This window comes from Hermetia illucens, chromosome 5 (genome assembly GCF_905115235.1).
Source record: "Hermetia illucens chromosome 5, iHerIll2.2.curated.20191125, whole genome shotgun sequence".
In the NCBI taxonomy this organism is placed as follows: domain Eukaryota; kingdom Metazoa; phylum Arthropoda; class Insecta; order Diptera; family Stratiomyidae; genus Hermetia; species Hermetia illucens.
Window position 1 is genome coordinate 70191054 of NC_051853.1, and position 19797 is coordinate 70210850.

At 39.5% G+C, this 19797-nt stretch overlaps 2 protein-coding genes across 2 annotated transcripts in view; one reads left to right on the forward strand and one right to left on the reverse strand.

Moving 5' to 3' along the window:
- Positions 1 to 19797, reverse strand: part of LOC119658384 (E3 ubiquitin-protein ligase highwire) — a 171442-nt gene that overhangs the window by 33385 nt on the left and 118260 nt on the right. The window lies entirely within an intron of this gene.
- Positions 14601 to 19797, forward strand: part of LOC119658385 — a 61116-nt gene continuing 55919 nt past the window's right edge. The window contains exon 1 of the mRNA XM_038065751.1: positions 14601 to 15095. The gene's annotated coding sequence lies outside the window, so the exon portion shown is untranslated. The remainder of the gene's footprint in view (positions 15096 to 19797) is intronic.

Below are 19797 nucleotides of genomic sequence, written 5' to 3' on the forward strand. Positions count from 1 at the left end.
AACAATTAGCCTCATCCATGTCCTTTTGGGTTCGGTATAGTCAAGGGTCAAACAGTTTGAGTTCAATGGAAATTGATTGTCGCATCGTCTTTAGCCATAAAATAAACCTGCGGGAAAAAACATATTCGGAAAACTGAGTTCATGTCCTATGTGACCTGTGCAGTAGTGATTGAACAATTTAGGTACAGCGAGAAATAGTTTGTCGAATTCACCATAAGTCACGAAATAAACCTAGACGTGATTTACTCAATATAGCAGACAAAGAAAGCAGTCTCAATATCCTTAATATATGTTAATTTCGTACTTTCACCCAAATCAACATGACGCCTTTCTTCCATGGTTTTACCCATCTTTAATATGTGCGGAGATATGAAGAGGAACAGTGACAACCTGTTACGCTTATTTAGAAACTGAAAAGGAAATTAGCCTTGTTTTCTTTGAAAAGTTTACGGGCTTGTAAGGATTGAAGACTAAAAGACGTTGAGAATTTCCATTCCACCATAATCTATCGAGTTTGAACCTACTCCCCCAAATTTTACATACTTGTACGTAACATACATATGTCCGTATTCTAAATGACAACTCTAATTTTACTTAATATAAATGTATAAATTTTAATTTGGATCCCGATGATGAAATACTGCAGCCATATTCGAAATATTTTCTATTTTTCTGTACTTTAGTCACCATAAAATACACCCAATAAAATTCAATATGTTTAGATGGTTGAAGAGATAACAAGCTGCATTTACCCGTATCTGCCAGAAACGTGCATATGTAATTGAATGCATGCACCGAAGTACACGTTTCTTCCATCCAAATACGATAAGTAATCAAAGTTCATTAAATTTGGGTGCATAATTCCAACAGTTACAAAAACTTTATCTACAGACCAATCTCCACCACGGCTAGAACCGCATAATTAGCGCTTGCATCCTTTTCCGGTGTACACAATTATTGTCAGAAACCTATCCATGTATGCATTCGGTGGCACTTAGATGGCCCTTCAGAATGGATTTCATAATGTTTTGGGCTAGAAAGCACGCCATACTATAAATTTTTCCCGGAGCTGTTTATTAAAATACAAAACCACTTTTGGATCTGTACAGTGGCAATCAACAGGCTGATGAGGCTTGGGCCCCTCAAATCTCCGTAATAGCTATCGACTGCTGGCTGGCTTCATGGGAAAAAATGCGGGACACGTTGCGTTCCTTTTCTATGTGGATGCGAGTAACATGTTCATCGCGAACACCAGATGAGATGTTAAACTCATAGCATTCCACTTAGGAACTTTCAATTCGTTCTGGAACAATTTTTTTATTGCAGGGTCCAGCACGTACGCGGCTGGGGACCCTGATGAATACACGTTTTCTTTGAACTTGAGTTTGGATAAGTGCATAGCATGTGGACCATTGACTCGTAGGGAGTGTTGGAATTGAAATTGAACCTCCAAATGGTTGTTTAGTGAGGGGTCAAGTAATAGGTGAAATATTTTTTTAATTGGGTGTTTCAGATTTACACATAAGAAAGTTATCAATTAAGGTAAGTTCTATTGAAATATGTATTCGAATTGTATTGATCAAACGGGTGACACTGAAGATCAACGGTACTTGGAATTGGTAACGACTTTGCAGAATCCCTTTTAAAGTAGATACATATAATATATACTTTTATTCGGGAGACCTTACGAAAAGAGCAAACTGTTGATTGCCTTGTGTGGAAGGCGACTCTTCAAGAGTGTGTTGTTCAAACGATTTGTAGTCGTAAGGTATTTTCGATATTTTTTTTTAAATTAAGAATTGGAGAAAGATTGGGGGCAGCCCGTCAGTGTTGATTTCGTTTATTTACGAAGGTAAGATTATAGCCAGCTTTGAAAAGAAGGTGCTGAATTTGCTAACATAAAAACATACTGCAATCTATTGGGTGTGTGTTGGGGATCACCCAATACACGACTAAAATGCGCTGAAATAGCATTGCTCTTAGGAAAAAACATACGACTGAAGGTTCCAAAGACACTGTTTGACAAGCGTGGCCCTGCAATTTGGAAAAATGAACAATGCCTTACGCTGCTTCATTCAATGGACACCATAGTATGGTCTTGATCCAGAACATGATGTGTGACTAACCTAGATATTAGAGGTCTTTGTCAAAAGCAAATGAACCAGCTCAAGTGCAAGTATGAAACTTCTTCTTTAACAAAGAAATCAAAATAATACTCACACTTGAAACTGATCTCATCGATAAAAATAATGTCCACATCGATTGGTGTTTTCAACACGAAGCATGCGGAGCGGAAGCTCATGGCGGCAATGGATTACTCATTATCCTCTATAATTATATTGCAAGGACTATTTTCAAGCAAATCGGTGGATTGATAAGATAACCATCACAACCATCTACGGTCGGTTACAAGGTCACACTAAAATCGCCCCGGTGAAAAGCACAATCGCGATTACAAGCCTCCAACAAGCAAAAAACAAGATTCAAAAGGCCTTCGAGTGGAAAAAGACATGTCAAACATTAAACTTGAGGAAGAAACTACACTAATTGTTGAACACCTTGGGCGAGAAGGCTCCTCCTAATAAGCCAGAATTGACTACTGGAAATGTGCCGTGAACCGGAAGGGTGCATTAGAAAAGCGTCACTACCACAGAAAACATTGAGAGGGCGTTCAATACGGGGCAGTCAAACATTTCGAGGCGTTCCATTTATCGAATAGTTAAAGAACATCTTCACATGCACCCTTACAAAATGGTATTCGTTCATAAATTGTTGCCACGCGATTATGATACCAGACAACTTGCTGGTGAAAACATGGTTCCGGCGCTCCCGCAGGACACCGTAATTATCTTTTCGGACGAGGCACATTTCTACCTCAGTGAATAAACAAAACATGCGTTATTGAAATGTAACAAACCTCAGGAAGCACCACCAGAGGCTTTTGCACTTCGACCGGGTTACAGTATGGTGTACCTTTCCAAGAAATGAGAACATCGGCCTTTATTTTTTTGAAGAAAACAACGGAAAACCACTGTTCTGGTTAAATCAGCTCATTGTATGACGATAATCCAGGATTGCCTGAATTGGATGAGTTTAAACTGAAAAACTTCTGATTTCAGCTGGATGGCGCCACAGCCCACACAGCACGCGTTCAGCGGCGTCATTGAAACTGAAAAGCTTGAAAATCGACATGGTCCCATTAAGTAGGATATAACAGTCCAAAACTAGACTAGGATACCCCAAAGACCGAAAATTGGAAGGTGAAAGGAATACGCAAAGTAACGTCTCCAGACTATGAGACGAGTTATAAAGCACATAGCCTCTGTCCTATTCACAAGCGGTGTCGGTTCGTCATGATCGGTTCCGCCATTTTATTCTATCAAAAGCCTGATCTGGATGTAGTCGCGAGGTTTTTGAATCCCCATGCAGTGTATCTAGCCCCCATTGTTTCGGCCGATCTTTAGGTTGTTTACCATGGACTTCGATGCTCAGACTAATCTTGGCAAATGTATTCTCGTTAGCGCGAATTACATGACCATACCATCGAAAACGCCTTTCTCGCAATTTCTCCACGATCGGTAAAACCCCTTATAGATCGCGGATATTCTGACCACAAGTCCAACATAACATCTTCATCTCCATTACCGCAAGATGCCGTTTATTGTCTTTTATTGTCGGCCAACACTCACAACCATAGAAGGTGACAGGACGGACGGCATTGCGTTCATTGATACGTTGATTACAAAAAATACCAGTTGTGGAACGCCACTTCATCGAGGTTGGGCTAATGCGTGAAGCAATTTCATAACGCAGTTCTCCATTGGCTGATAGCATTGACCACAAAAGAAGCAATTATAAAAAATCAGAGTAGAGATTGTGCCTATTGGAGCCGCACTATAAGCAATTTTCGGACCACAAGTCTGTCATCATGACGCGAGGGTACCTTTAACGAGGAATAAATTTGCAAAAATAACAGCGAAATCAAGCAAACAAGTTAACATTCGAAAATATGTAAACGTTCATTTAAAAAGCAACATTTCCTCGAAAACGGAGAATGAAGTAGGCAAAGCTCTATCAAAATTCGATGAAATCATGACTGATGCTAATCAGCTCTCTACTCAATGCGCGCGCGATTGTTGCCAATCTTCCGAAAACTAGTACACCATAAACAATACTCCAGCAGGCCGAACTTAAACGCGAATTGAGAAGAAAGTGGCAAGTGGATACTAACCATAGCAAATTGATCGATCTATCCAACCTATAATGATAGCCAGGAATAGGTTCAAGACTACACACAGCTCTTTAGGAATTGAAAAAAAAAGACAGCTCCCTTTCTCCAACTACAGGAGGAGTTTTGTATTCTGGGCCTGAGCGAGCCCTGGAGGATACTCCCCTTTCTTGCGTACTTTGGGAAGCCTACTGGTATCAGATACGGGATCAGAGTGCCGGTGACGGCCACCGCAGGGTGTGTTCTCGTGACTTGGGGGCCGGTTTCTGAGAGATCACTTGGATTTCGATCGATAGGAAACGAAAATCTAATCATATTGACAATATTAGGAGCAGAAGTAGATTTAAGAGCTGTTTTCGGAATGTGAGTAACAAGGGAGGTGCTGAGTACGATCTCGAAAGGAATTAACATCTGTTGGTCTCTTACCTTTGCTTACGTGACGCTACTTCATCTGCTCGCAGGGGCGCAGTGTCAGCCTTCTAAATTCAGTATATCTTCTCAATATGGCAAATCGCTAAGCAGTGCTGCATAGACAACAGGGATTTTAAATAACTCGCCCGAGAAGGTTGATGAGCACTTTATCCTATCAAAAGTGTCCTTAAATCTAGGGCGAATGAAGTTTGGGCATTATCCCAAAGGGACGTCTCAACGAGTGACTGACTGAGGAAACGAAAAAATTGATCGTGGCTGAGAGCTCTGTTGATCGCCGCGGGCGGAGAAAAGTCGCGAGACGTGTAGCGTAGCACACGCCGGGACCAAAGGAAGTCCATCATGGTATTGTTTAGGGTGGTGGCAGTTGACACAAATAAAAATGATTTTGCTAATGTATACCGTACCATGAAATAGCTCGCAGATTGTAAGCCTTTCGATTGGTCTTGACAAACGCGTTACTCATGATGACGAGCATCTAAAGAGGTAGCAAAAGCATTTCTCCACGATTTTCAAGCTAATAACATTCGATGGATAGAGCCTCTGCTTACGAAAATCATGGCAATCTAAAACCTTTCCCAGTAAGTGAAGAAGGGAATACTGGTTCATAATTCAAAAGAAGACTCCCGCGTTGAATGCGACAATGGACTCCCCGCGTTAGGAAACATATGATTTTAGGCCGAAATAGTAGTTTCACCTGTCTAATTAACATATCCGTTGACAAAAAAAAAACAAAAACAGTTCCGAACGCTCATTTATTAATTATAACGGTTTAAAAGTCGAATTTTCACGAGGCGGGTGAGAGAATATGGAGATTGGCTGAAACTTCATGTGACATCACTGGGCGAGTAGTTTGAATGTCACCTACGTGAGAGCATACAGTTTAGTGTTTGTTACCTCTAACTTTTGAAGTGATCCATCCGTTTTTAGCAGAAAAGAGGGAAATGGTTACAGAAGGAATTTTCCACAGGATAAGCCGTTCTGAGAATTTGGAAGTGAGATTTAACAAGAACTGCATATAATTCTCAAAATCTTTCTTCAACTGAAACATGAAGAATAAATAGCAAAGAACAAAATTCTAACGCGGTCGTATATTATTAATTAAGATTGGAGTTCAACTTTATAAAATGTTAACACACATTGAAATGATCCTCGCACCAGTATAATCCTGCAAGAAACTGGATTTCTACGGGCAATGACGATCCATTTTTAACGAACATTTCCTTTTGGGACAGCTTATTATTATTTATTATTATTTTGTTAAGGGAAAGTCGCACCGCGTCCTTGAAGAACTATTGTGCCCCTTTTACTGGTTATAGTGTACCTGTTGATCATAGTATCTCAAGCAGGCCAGTAACCGTTAGGAACTTTAGTATGTTCCCCACTTCCAGAAGTTTCAGCTTTGCATCTGGTATTAAGTGTTCTCCCAGATGTATCGACCTACTTTGCACAAGTGCTGGACACTGTCCCAGGACGTGCATAGAGGTTTCGTCCTCCTCCTCACAGAACCTGCAGGCAGTGTCCGTAGATATCCCTAGCTTCCCTAGGTGGTAGTTCAGCCGACAATGACCAGTGAGAATTCCCACTATGATTCGGAGGTTCTTTTTGGTGAGGTTTAAGCAATCCTTTGTGCGCATGGGTTCGTATCCCCCAATAAGCACCCTGGACTGCTCCATCCCTGGTAGGTCCGCCCAATATAGTTCCCTCAACCGTTTTTCTTCGTTTCTTAGATTCATAGCCATGAAACCGTTTCCGATTCCACAGAAGGGTTCTGGCCCGTATAAAGGCATCCCTGCTCCCTTCTTGGCTAGTTCATCCGCTGCCTCATTGCCTTCCAGCCCAGCATGGCCTGGAACCCAAAGTATCCAGACCTTGTTGGACGAGCCGAGTGTATTCAGTCTCTCAAGGCATTCCCATACCAGTTTAGAGTTCACCTGGTTGGACCTAAGTGCCTTGATCGCTGCTTGGCTATCGGTGAGAATAGCTATGTTCTGCCCCCTGTAGTTCCTTTGCAGATTAAAGGAGGCACATTTGTCTATGGCGTAAATTTCCGCCTGGAATATGCTAGTGTACCTGCCCATTGGCTCAAAGTACATTTTCCTTGGACCAATGACACCGGCACCCGCTCCCTCTGCTGTGAGGGATCCGTCAGTGTACCAAGTAATCAGTTGCTGGTTTAAGCCGTATGTCACAGCCACGCTTTCCCAGTTTGTCTTGTTACTCCAACGTGTTTCAAACTTCTTATCGAAGTGAAACCTCGTTGTCATGTTGTCCCTCGGTATCAGTAATTCGGGATACCGCCTAGAAAGGATATCAATCTTCCTTCGATTTAGGCAGCTCCCCGCCTCACTCATGCTACCGGCCATCCTGAATATTGATCTCCTTGCCTGCATCTGTATGTGCAGATGGAGAGGGGTTAATCCCAGAAGGACCTCCAGGGATGCCGTTGGGCATGTCCTCATTGCCCCACTGATACACACGCAAGCCAGCCTTTGGAGCTTATGTAATTCCCTGGCTTGTGTGCTGAGTTGGGTTCTTTCTGCCCAGATTACCGCTCCATAGGTAATCATTGGTCTTACTATTGCAGTATATATCCAAAGTAGTATCTTCGGGCTACAACTCCATTTTTTTCCTGCTATGGATCTGCAAGTCATCAGAGCCCTCGTGGCTTTCCGACAAGTGTTTCCGACATGTGTCTTCCAGAGTAATTTTTGGTCTAGCGTGATTCCCAAGTATTTGACCTCTGTTTCTCGTTTCACCTCCATATCATCTAATGTTATGGCTTTCAGGTGATCCAGCTTACGCCTCCTAGTGAATGGTACTATGGTGGTTTTGGTTGGGTTGATCCGCAATCCCACCTTCCAGCACCAGGCACTAGTAACCCTTAATCCAGTTTGGATTCTATCACATAGGGTATCTTCATATTTGCCCCTACAGATTAGAACAATGTCGTCCGCGTAGCCCTGGACTTGTATTCCAGTATTAGTTAACACGTCCAGGAGTTCATCCACTACCATACTCCACATCAGCGGCGATAGTACTCCGCCCTGTGGACAGCCTTGAGTGGTGTTCATGATAATAGAATTTGTACCTGTTTGTACCTCTATTTGTCTGCTTTCTAGCATTTTGCCCATCCAGAGTGCCAGGGTGTTTCCCACTCCTTTGCGGCTCAGGGCATCCTGTATCTCTGTGTGCGATGTGTTATCGAATGCTCCCTCGATATCCAAAAACGCGCACAGTGCAATTTCTTTTGTTTCAATGGCGTCCCGTAGTACCTCTGTCAGCTGATACAGAGCAGTTTCAGTTGACCTTCCTGCCCGGTAAGCGTGTTGACAGTGATGTAAGGGATTACGCTTTAGAACGTTAGTTCTAATATAGTTGTCTATGACCTTCTCCACCGTTTTGAGTACGAACGATGTTAGGCAGATTGGTCTGAAAGATTTAGGGTGAAAAGGATCCTTTTTACCCGCCTTCGGAATAAAGACCACTTTTGCCCGTCTCCATGCCCTTGGTATGTAACCCAGTGCTATGCTCCCCCTTACCACCCTCAGAAGAGACTCTAGGATAATTCCTAGGCCCCTCTGGATAAGTGCAGGGAAAATGCCATCTGCTCCGGGAGATTTCATTGGTTGAAAGGTTCCCACTGCCCATCTTAGCCTAGCTTCTGAGCATACCTCTTTTGCTAGTTTCCACCTCTCTTTCCTTCCCCTTTTATTCGTTGTTGGGGTGTCAGGCAGATTATTGTCGCCTGCCGCCGAGGGGTAGGACCCCGGGAAATGAGTTCTGAGAAGCAGGTGTACCCTGTCCTCCTCATTCTCGGTGAATGTCCCATCTTCCTTTTTCAAGCAGACAGAGGATATTCTCCCGTCTTTGGCTACAGCCTTGTACAGCCTGGTTGCTTCAGTGATCTGTTCAATCCCTTCACAGAATTCCCTAAAGCTGTTCCGTTTCGCTTCCCTGATGGCGTTGCTATACGCAGTCAGTGCATTTTTATACCTCCGCCAGTCCCCGGTTCGTTTTGCCCGGTTAAAGAGTTTTCGTACCTCCGTTCTCATTCTGGCTAAGTTTCTGTTCCACCATGGTACATCCCTTGATGACTTGACTGTCTTGGCCGGACAGCTGGCCTCATATGCGTCAATGACGATTGTGTTGAGGTCTTCCACCACCGTTTCTAATTCTAATTCGCTCCTGATGTCACCGCTCCCTTGAAGGTGGGCAATGTTGTTGCTCAGGTGCATTGTGTAGGATTCCCAATCCGTTCTCTTGGGATTCCTAAAAAGCTAAAAAGCTTTCGGTGGAGTCTTTTGTGGAATTATTGTGCACGAAGAAATATTTCTTACTAACTTCTTGACATTTCACGACCGAAATTAACTTTGACACTTTGATATTTTGATGAGCAACTACCAGTTGCCGGCCTACTGAAGTTTCTTGACTTGACTTGTGACACCACGCCCAATGGCGCAGGGTTTTCAGGGCGCTTGAATTCGGTTGAAATTTGAAGTGCTGATAATCAGCAGTTTGACAGTTTTTTTAAGATTTCACTATGAAAATGATTTTCGTCATTAGTGAAGGCGGGGAATCTATTGGACGGGTATTTTTGTGCCTTTTCACGTCGCAAAGATAATAGTTTAATCATTCTCGAACGTATTTAAAATCGACAGAGAGCAGGCTGGTTTCCGCGCTGGATCCTCTTGTACTGACCACATCAACATCCTTGAGAACATTGCGCGTCGTTCAAATCTCTGATTCACTTGATTTTCATCGACTTTGAGAAAGTTTTCTAGAGGGTATTTATAATGTATTCTGCATAGGAGGGGCACCCCGCAAAACCAACAGCTATTATCAGAGCGACACATGAAAGAGTAAAATGTCACATGGTGCATCGAGGTAAAATCTTAGAAACTTGAGGTTCAAAGTGGAGTCTTCCAAGTTTTCCGTTCAGGGAAGAAAACGTTCAATGGAATATGACATTTTCCTGAAACATTTTGACTATGCTGATAACATCTGCTTGCTTTCTCATCAAATAATAACCATGAATTTGGAGAAAAGACAAACAGAAGATAAACACCCACAACAACAATGTTCTGAGTCAGAAACTTCATTGCGATTTATGCTGTGCAGAGGCCTTAGAAACACATTGTGTAGAGTTAACCACATATATAGATCCTGCTCTGCCCAGGAGAATCCAAAATGATGTGTTGGGATTGCTCTGGACACCAAGCTGTTCCTAAAACTCATAATTAGCTCCGTCATCACCTAGAAATCAAAGGAAGTATGTGTTCAACTTAGGTAACTCAATATTTTTTACAGGTTAAAAGTTGAATATTCTCTACTATTAGGCTGAAATTCCCACAAGAGATCTCATATGAAGACGTTGATCATGTTTCACTTTTTTATGAATAGACTCCCCACCTTAAAAAATGATTATATGTTTTTTTACGCCGAAATAGTAGTTTCACCTGCCAAATACCATATTTAAAAATTGAATTCACAAAAGGCGGAAAAGGAAACGCGGTGACGTCATTGAGCAAGCAGTTTGAATCTTATCTGTGTGAAAGCCTCCGGTTTAGTGTTTGTTACTTGTTACTTTTCAAGTAATCAATCAGTTTTTAACAGGAAAGTGGGAAATTGCTGTGTAAATGGACCATTTTTCAAGTTACTTTGCGTTTCGACAGTAATAGTAAAAAGCTATATAGCAAAGTCTGAGGTTTTTACCTGAATGGCAATAAAACGTACATTTCTAAAATATTTACAGGACGCAAAAAAATGGATTTGCACTGAACTTTAGGCACGTTGAATATTCTGCGGTATCTTCTTCCTTGTGACTTGATTTGAATTTGAATAATAGTGGCACCAAATTCTACCACAATTATATATTATCAATTAAAATTGGAATTAAAGTTTAAAAAATATTAACTCACATTGAAATGATCCTCCCAATTTAAACCTGACTCCAAAGAAACGGGATTCCGTCGGACGATTGCGATCCACTTCTTCCGAAAATCTCCTTCCAGAGAAGCCATAAAAGCTTTCTGTAGCATTTTATGGAGTTATTTGTGCAGCAAGGCACGAAACAATATTTATCGTTCTCCTTAGCATTTCACGCGGGGAATTAATATTGACAGTTTTATATTTTATGAATAACTGCCAGTTGCCGGGCTAGTTTCTTGACTCGAGTTGTCACGTCATACAACATGGGCGGGCTTTTCAGTCTGTTTGAATTTAGTTGAAATTTAAAATGTTGATAATTTCAGAAACACAATTTTTTTTCAAAAACGATCTTTGAGAGTTTTGTTAGATTGCATCATAGAAGTGATTTCAGTCATTAATGAAAATAAGGCATTAGTTTCCCTTGCGAAGATTTTTCTGATTTTGTCTTCTATATTTCGACACGGCTTTCTGATTGCTCGAATGCAAATGCCAAATAGGCCCGCTTGACTACATATGACTAATGTTCGAGAGAGAAGACAAAGGGAAGGCAGGATTCGCCGCTTTGTCCACCAAAATGATTAATAACGCGTAGGGTAAAATGTGTGTGGATTGCTACTTTAGCCAAGTTGCATATTTCGAACCAGCAGTCTATTCTTTGCTACTTCCTCTTTGTGGAGTACTGGTCGGTTCTCATTGCTGAAAAAACATAGTTTTAGGATTTGCTTTCTACTCCGAGATGTTTACTTTCATATAAATGCCACCCAGAGTGCGTTTTGCGCAAGAAACTTGCTCTCAATTTTGTTTTAGTCTGCCTAATTGAAAGGATAAGTAGTTCTTCCAATAATATAATTGTGATTGTGTAATATGATAGATCTGGTGTTACATATATGATACACATGTTAACATTGAACTTCAACTTGACGGAATAAAGTAAATTTCCCATTGCTTGTTTCAAAGTTTCAACAATATAGTCTTCTTTTAAGGGAGTCATCCCGTGTGAAGGCCGTTTTTTGGCTTTTTCTAGAAATTTTTTGTGAAGAGCTGGAGAAAGATGCAAATGCGAATTTTTCTCCATAGATTTATTAATATCTTGAGTGTGCATAGTAATTTTTCCAGCCCGATCACATAGTTCGTTATTGAAATACAGAGCAATTTATAGACCCATCTCCAAAAAAGGTGTTTTTCTGCTGCCACGCTAGATGGCGCTGCGATCATCTTAGAGAAAAAAGTAAACGGCATTTTAACGTACAGACTTAACTACAGTCCGCAAACTAAGATTATTAAAAAATATTAAAAACTAAATTTTTGGTGCTGTGTTAAACTTTTTTTTTTGAATTTTGTAATTTTGGCGTTTTTTTACGGCTTTTTCGATGAATAAAAAAAACTACTGAATGAATCGCAATTATCCTAGTTTGCGGACCGTGGAAATATGTTTTGAGTAAAAATTTCAAAGAATTTCGTTGGATAGATTTTGGGCTGTGGTGGCAGCCGATTTTCAACATGCGGTTTCGAGAAAAATGCATTTAAAAAGTAGAATGCGATTTTTAGCCCTCAAACCTTAACTGACCATTAATATGCTACACCTAGTCCATAAACCTTAGGTTTCTTAAAGATACATATGTACGGCCTTGGCTTCAATTGTTGTCCTTTTAGCGAAGTCATTTGAACGTCATTCGGTACGATACCGATACGAGCTTTATTACGGCGATCGACATAAATGTGGCACGTGACTTATCACTTGTTTAACACTATAATTTCCGAACGACTCCGAATTTCACAAAATTACTTTACCCATTCTACACTATATCTAGATACAATTGATGCCAAAAAAAATTCGAGTTCGCAGATCCGGCACACGGGATGACCACTTAAGGAAATGTAGAAAAAGGGTAGTTGCACGTCTGAGCCACCGAGAAAAGTTTATACCTTTATTTAATAATGATGTGAGAACAGTAGCGGCAAAAATTGGTGTGCAATCGTGTGCTGATGTTATTTCTACGGCGTTGCACTTATATGCTGTCGGACTTGTATGATGCCACTTCGTCATTTCTGTTGCTAATAGGTCCTAATGGTTGATGAAAGTCAACTCTAGAAGATTTTTTTGAGATCTTCTGATATATACTAGCTCAAAAAGAATAAGTAGCATGACTGTAACTGATAAGCAGGTATTAGCTGGCTCTTTCTATTTGTTGGTAAATATAATATGATTTCTAATTGTAATGAGCGAACTGCCTAAATTGGGCAGAAACTAAATTAAACAGAGACAATTAATTTCGGCGCCCAACGTGGGGTATATTATGTAGGAATTGTTAAGCAAAGCGAACTATTAGCTTCTCAAAACTTTGCGTAAGACTTTGCGCTTCAAATACATACATATGTTTAATTTTAGTAATATACAGGCTACTCTGTTGCTTTGATAGGTCTCCACCCACCACTTTTCGTATTTCGCAAAATCAACCCTAGGATGTCTCTTAGACCACCGTGGCATCATATCTAATTACAATTAGAGAAAATCAGCACACAACCAACATGTTAAGTAATCATTATTATATCTACAATTTCAAACCACAACTTCCTCTAAACACGGTTTCATCCAAAAGTAATACATCAAGTTTATCTGTTTGCCACTGAATCATTGACCCCACAGTAACCATCGATGTGATAAGATAAAATCGATATATGTAAGTTGGAGTACCGGAAGAATATGTCACATCGCTTGTAAGCAGACATGACTATGTATTATGCATGCGGAGGAGTCGAGGGCACTTATGCAACACGTTGTTCATTCATTGTAAATGATGTTCTTATTCTACTTCCAATTCAACGGTTAATGCATCAATTTCATTAACATAAGTACATACGTTTTTGTTACGTATGTATGTAAATATACATAGTCGAATGAATGCCTGAGATTTCCTGTAATTACTGTTGATATATAAGTTCTCTACCTGTTGCAGATCACGGTTCTATGTATATGAAAGCAGAACACAGTGGAAAAAGTATCTTTAGTCAAGTGAAAGATAGCAAAAAAAGCATTATTCCAATATTTATGGTCCGTTACAGAACAAGAGTATCTTGGAGTAGAAAGGTATCGTGCATCGTGATATCGTGCGATAAAGTTCAATGCTTGGTTTCAGATTTGGTGGAGACGAGACGACTACTCATCGACTTATAAGAAGTCGCTGTTGACTATCTGATAGGCGTTCAAGCCTCTTTATCTTTTCCGTATGAAATGAGCACTTGTTCAGAAACTTGTTTCAAACCAATGTTCCCAGTATTGCTGGATTAGCGGCATAGGTTGAATAAATTCTGTAAAGTTTCGAGTTTCCATAGAATTAAACTTTCGGATATATGTATGTAATTTGGTAGAAGTGCAATTAACAATTTAAGGACTATATTTTTTGACCTCTTTGTCAACAGTAGTGTAAAAAAGAAAATATTCATTCGAAGAAGTATTGATTTAAGTCTTCCATTTAAAAAGCTACATGACTGTTTATAAAAATAACAAACCCCCATACATGCATATGTGTCCCCCTCTCTTTTCATTTTAGACATGACATTTCATAATTTTTATATTTTCATCAAATTTCGTGACAATAGGTTCAATCGTTTCTGAATGAACTGATTGTGATAGGCAGATGCAAAGACCGACATAAATATGTAGACAATGAATCAATTTCGGGAAGGCTTGGCTCATGCAAAACTTTAAAAAATTGGCATGAAATCATGTATTATATATATCATACTGATGTGTTTTAGGGGTTATACGAGTTCAGTTCAAGTCACCGGTTGACTCTGGGTTTCTCCCTCTTCGTTTGTAATCGTAGTATCGGGATCCTATCTTTTGAAGAGTGGCTGAATTTTATTTTTTTTTTTAAATGAGAGCCCTGGCTATATCTCCTACCCTCCCTTACGGCACCAAGTCAGCCGGCTTCTTCGCCCATGAAACAATAACATGTCCCGACTCGTGAAGAATTGTAAACATACACATTTAGTCAGTCGCGATCTTTTTTTCTTCGGAAATATACACGCGACGGGCTAGCTCTGCAGACAGGCGCGTTGCGCGTCGACGACGACAGTATCGGGTCTCATATTTATTTTTAAAATTCAATTTCAATCTTTTTCACGAACACCCATCGCCGTTTTATTGAATTTTCGAGATTTTGCAACAACTTCCATCTAGGCCTTCCGGACTTTCGTGTGTATCTTTTCGGCTTAAGTGCAATTTCTTCTGAGGCGGGAGAAAATAAATTACATCTGCTTTGGTAATAAAAATGTTGATGTGACGAATTCTCCATTCATTGAGTTTAAAAGTGGCACCTCCCTAGAGAGTGGATAATTGAATTATTTCAGAAATTGAAAGTGATCAGATGGACCAAACGATTTTTTTATAATTTCTGTGCGGGCTGAAGTATTTTCGGGAGTGAAAAATTAGTGGAGAAGTGTAAAGATTGTGTACCCTAGAGCAGTATTTGGAGCTAAACTTGGAGCTGAATAGCTTTGCAATGTAAATATTTATTAAATATTTACTATAGAATTTCGATAACAATAAGTTTCCAGTCATACTTCAGTAACTGGAAATAATCAACTCAATCAATTTGCTTCATTTGCATAATGATGCGTGCATCACTACAATTCTTTGAAATTAATCAAGTTAGAAAAAAGAATTATTGAAATTTGTCTTCTTATTGTTGCATAGAAATATAAGTATATTCTACCTTAATAAGGAGCTGTGTACAGATGGATGTTAAGTTTAGAGACGACATCGGATGACATCGCCAGTCAGTCAGTCATCGCATTCTGCTGACTAATTAGTATATGTATGGTTGTCAGGACTCGGGCGTTCTATCCAATACATTTTAATTTCGATAATTGTTTTGGTTTTAAATTTAAAGTACATAGATCTTGCCTGAATGCAAAAATTGATACGTGAACGATTTTTAGATATGATAGTCCCGTTCTCAAATATTCAATCGTATTCTCCATATTAATTACAAAATTCCCTCAAATTCACTCATGGATCCCCACTTTTACCATGAGGATAGATACCAACTAGATGAATAAATGGAAAGTTTGGTGCAAATCTCGCTATCGCTATGAAATTTCCGAATCTTATTTTCACGAAAAACTTTGGTCAGACAACCCGTAACTCATCAAGCTAAAAAAGTGGCAACGAGAATGTTTGAAGAATATAGCGTATGCTTGTCTTCTGGCTATAATGGTTACTTTGCTTGTGGTTACTGCACTGGATCCATTTTTAAGGTTTTGTAGAAAAGAAAAACTTATGAAAATTGGTTCACTCTCTGTCTGTCGCACGCACTTTTTTCAGAAACCGGTATATCTATTGGCATGCGATTTTATAGAAATGTTGGAGATGTGAGTTCCCAAGCATGCAGCGGATGGTATTGTTCAAGGTTAAGTGTAGAGACGGGGGGGGGGGCGGTCCTTATACATGTAAGAGGGGAGTGTACGTTCTTTTTTTCCGAATATAGCCGTGGGATACCAAATAAAGATCGCGATTAGTACTTTCCAATACAGATATTCGTTTTGGCAAAATGGGGGAGTGGGGGCCTGGGGGTTAGAAAGCGGTCACTTATTCCAAAGACTCACTCTAAGAAGTTACCTAATCGAAAAATTTCAAAAAAATCGTGATAGTCCTTGCATACGGTATTTAGGCGTTAAAATACTCTCCATCTCGATGTCTGTACAAATTAAGTTAATAATAGTGTATTATTATATTTCAGAAATCTATTTTTGACCCCCTTAAGTTCATCCTACAGCCTCAAAATTTTGCATAAATATAGACCATAATCCTTTCCGTTCAATCACAGTATATTGTGTCACTAATACAAGCATTACCACCAATTCAACCACATTCATTTTTACATTGAAGCAAAAAATAAAATGTAAAGCAATCGGCCTTTGCTTTGGGCTGAAGCAAAGAAATTCAAGTAAAGAAAAAACTTTGCGCGGAAACAAATTCAGAAATATTTTGTGTTACTGACATATGTTTGAAATTTACGAATGACAGTTGTTATCTGTTTACACTTGAAGCGTAAAGTTGGTTTTGTGATTGGTGCAGAATAACGTATGATATACCATCACCGTGTGAACTGCAGGTGGACGAGTGTGGTGGCTGAGATGATTGAGCATTATCCTCTCGACCTCTTTGCACCGATTCCAATCTCGGTTGTCATGGATGTTTGTGTTTGTCTTTGTTCCGTCCCGCTGCTGAAGGCTTACCACTTGAACAGCATTAAGTGTGATGATAATGATAATGATTTTTCGAAAAAGTTGGATTGTATCATTGAGTTTTAGAAATTTCAAAATAAGTTGAAAATGGAAGACCAAACTGAATTTTCGGAACCCGAGTGAAACCTGTGAAAAATTATATGGAGTTTACAGTGACAATGCTCCTCGATCAGGATGGCTCACCGAGACTGATGACAACAAAGTTATGCCAGTTTTCCAGTCGAATCTACGTTAAACGAACCAAGACATTGCACAATTCAATGGCCGGTTGGCTGGCCAAAAAGTGTTAATTTTCACCTAAAGAAACTTAGATATGTAAACAAGCTCATTATTTGGATTCTTTATGAACTTGAAAAAGTCCATTTGATGGTACGTATTGACATCTGCAATATATTGCTGAAACATCATGAAAAAGTTCCTTTTTTTGGATGCTTCGCAACGGAAACGGTCTTTGTCCCTATGTGAAGATCCGCCTTAAACGTATTCAAAAACCTAATTTCATAAAAGGAAGGTTATGCTTTCGTCATGGTGGGATTGGTAGGCTGTGGTACTTTTTGAGCTACGATAAAGTCAAAGAATATTTATGTTTGGATGGGATGTACTGCTTCATTCAACATACCCGCTTAACCCTGCGTTGTAAGACTTCAACTTGTTCCGCTCTCTTCAAAACTTCTTGAGTGGAGGAGCATTAAATTCAGATAAGGCTTTTTACTCAACCCATTACAATGAGAATCGATGTCTTCGATCCAGTACTTCTCGATGGGTTGAATGGCCTCTTCGCGAAATTGAATGTACATTAAATTCAATTTTCAAGAAATCGATTGTTGCTTGTGCTGGGTTACACCCCGTAGCTACGTTGTCACATCCTCATCACCTAAAATACGCTGTAAGTATGTTAGATACATGTCTTTATAGGGCATTTCATTGACAGTAACGTAAACAAGTGATTTGTGGTCGCTAACTTGGAATTTCAGAAACCCAAATACGACAACTTTACTTATCCACACTGTCGAACGTTACGACCGGTTGAATGGTAGAATACTTCAAATAACCGATTTCAACCCTATTTAAAAACAAAATCCTTGTTAATAATAATCGTTGGCGTGATTATCCAATTGGGTCAGGACCTTGACGCGTGTTAGAGCACAAGACCGTAACGTTACACTACAGTACACTATAGGATGCAATGTGGTCGGAATTACGCTTGCCTGTGATTATTACAATACAAATCCCTTTTTCTACCAGTGAGATTTGAACCGCGACCTTCCGCCATGATAGCTTAGCGCTCCTTGTTGGCAGACTCTATATTGGCGAAGTATTTTAAATGGAAATATAAAAGCATTTACTGTTTCAGCTGTTGGAAATAAATGGTGTTAGGGGAAAAAAAGCCCAATCGCCGGGAAATTATAAAATGCCACCACTCTAGGATCAAAACTTTAAATCAGCGTCCCAAAGTTGATTGATTCAACTGCAGCTACTTACTCTCTTCCTCAATACTTAAGCGACCTAGCTTACTCCAAGTAAGTAGCTCTCGAAATACATATTTAAAAATTATAAAAATATATTGTAGTAGGAGAAGCTACATAGTTTTATTTTTATTTAGAAGAACTGCAAGCATCGGAGCGATAACTATTTATTAAGTTCAATGTCTTCATTAATATGAAGGAAACTTTCTTCTACTTCCTAAATTCCTTAAAACTATAATTTTTTTTCGAACAAATGTAGAACATGTGTAAGAAATTAACCAAGTAGCATCTTGTCCACCTTTCCTTCCTACTAACCAAAGAGCACTTAATAGTAACCCAAGAGCATTTAATATTTCATATTCACTCATTTGTGCAATACAGAGCAATCTAATAATTTTTTGTTCCAAGGGTTCTAGGAGAAAGGTTGACGTTCAACAACTTCGGCCATGGCATTATCATCAAGGTCGTTTAGGAAATGCTTTTCACTTTAATAGCAGTTGAATATTGAAAATCTATCCATAAACATTTCTTGAAATTTCAGATCTTTTTGCCTTCCTACATTCAAAAAGGTAATGGGGCCATCTGATTCCACTCCGAAACCTCAGAATATACATATGTTAGCAAGGAAGAGATTAACTTATAACGGCACCCACATCCCAGCATCCGCGTTATCATCTTTAATATACCTGAATGATAGGTCCGAACAGATGGTGATTTTCATCTATGGCCGTCATTACCTTAAGGTAATTCCCAATCCACCTACATGACAGTTTACAGAGCATGAAGTTCCCACGGATTTAGCAAATAAAATGCAATTCTACGCTCCCACGGAAAATCCAATAGACCTTAGTAAGTTACATTTTACCTGCTTATATTAGCGGTCGTTTCTCCGCTTCTTCAGATGAGTTAAACTCGGATACGTAAAGAAAACATTGCATGGAAGAATTTTCAGAATAGTATCTAGCCTAACTGCCAGGTCTTACGAGGGAAAGAAGAAAGGATTCAAAGTGTTGTCAAGGAGATTTTAATAAAGTGAAGGGATAATTGAGGGGCCCGCATAGCTTTCACCCTAGGCCTATATTTTTTGTCGCCCTGACTGCTTAACAAAATCTTTACTACTTGAATGTTCTATAACCTCATGTAGAACAATATCATATACATATGCATATATTATCCGCCAAAATTACTTTATTTCTTCATTTTAATTTCATCTTCATACTATACGAAAATACAATGACTAATTTAAGTCATCGCGGAGAGTCTAATGAATCACTACGAGCAAGGCTAAGTAATAGATCTTAGGATGGTATCACCCAAATCCGAAGGAATTATTATACAGTGGAATCCTGATAACTCGTACATCGATAATCTGTATTTTCGGCTAATTCGAACAAATCTACCGATCCCTAGCTAATTTTCTTTATTTTGCACTTCCGATAGTTAGTCATTCCGATATTTCGTACTAAATCGTCAGTCCCTTGACGACACGAA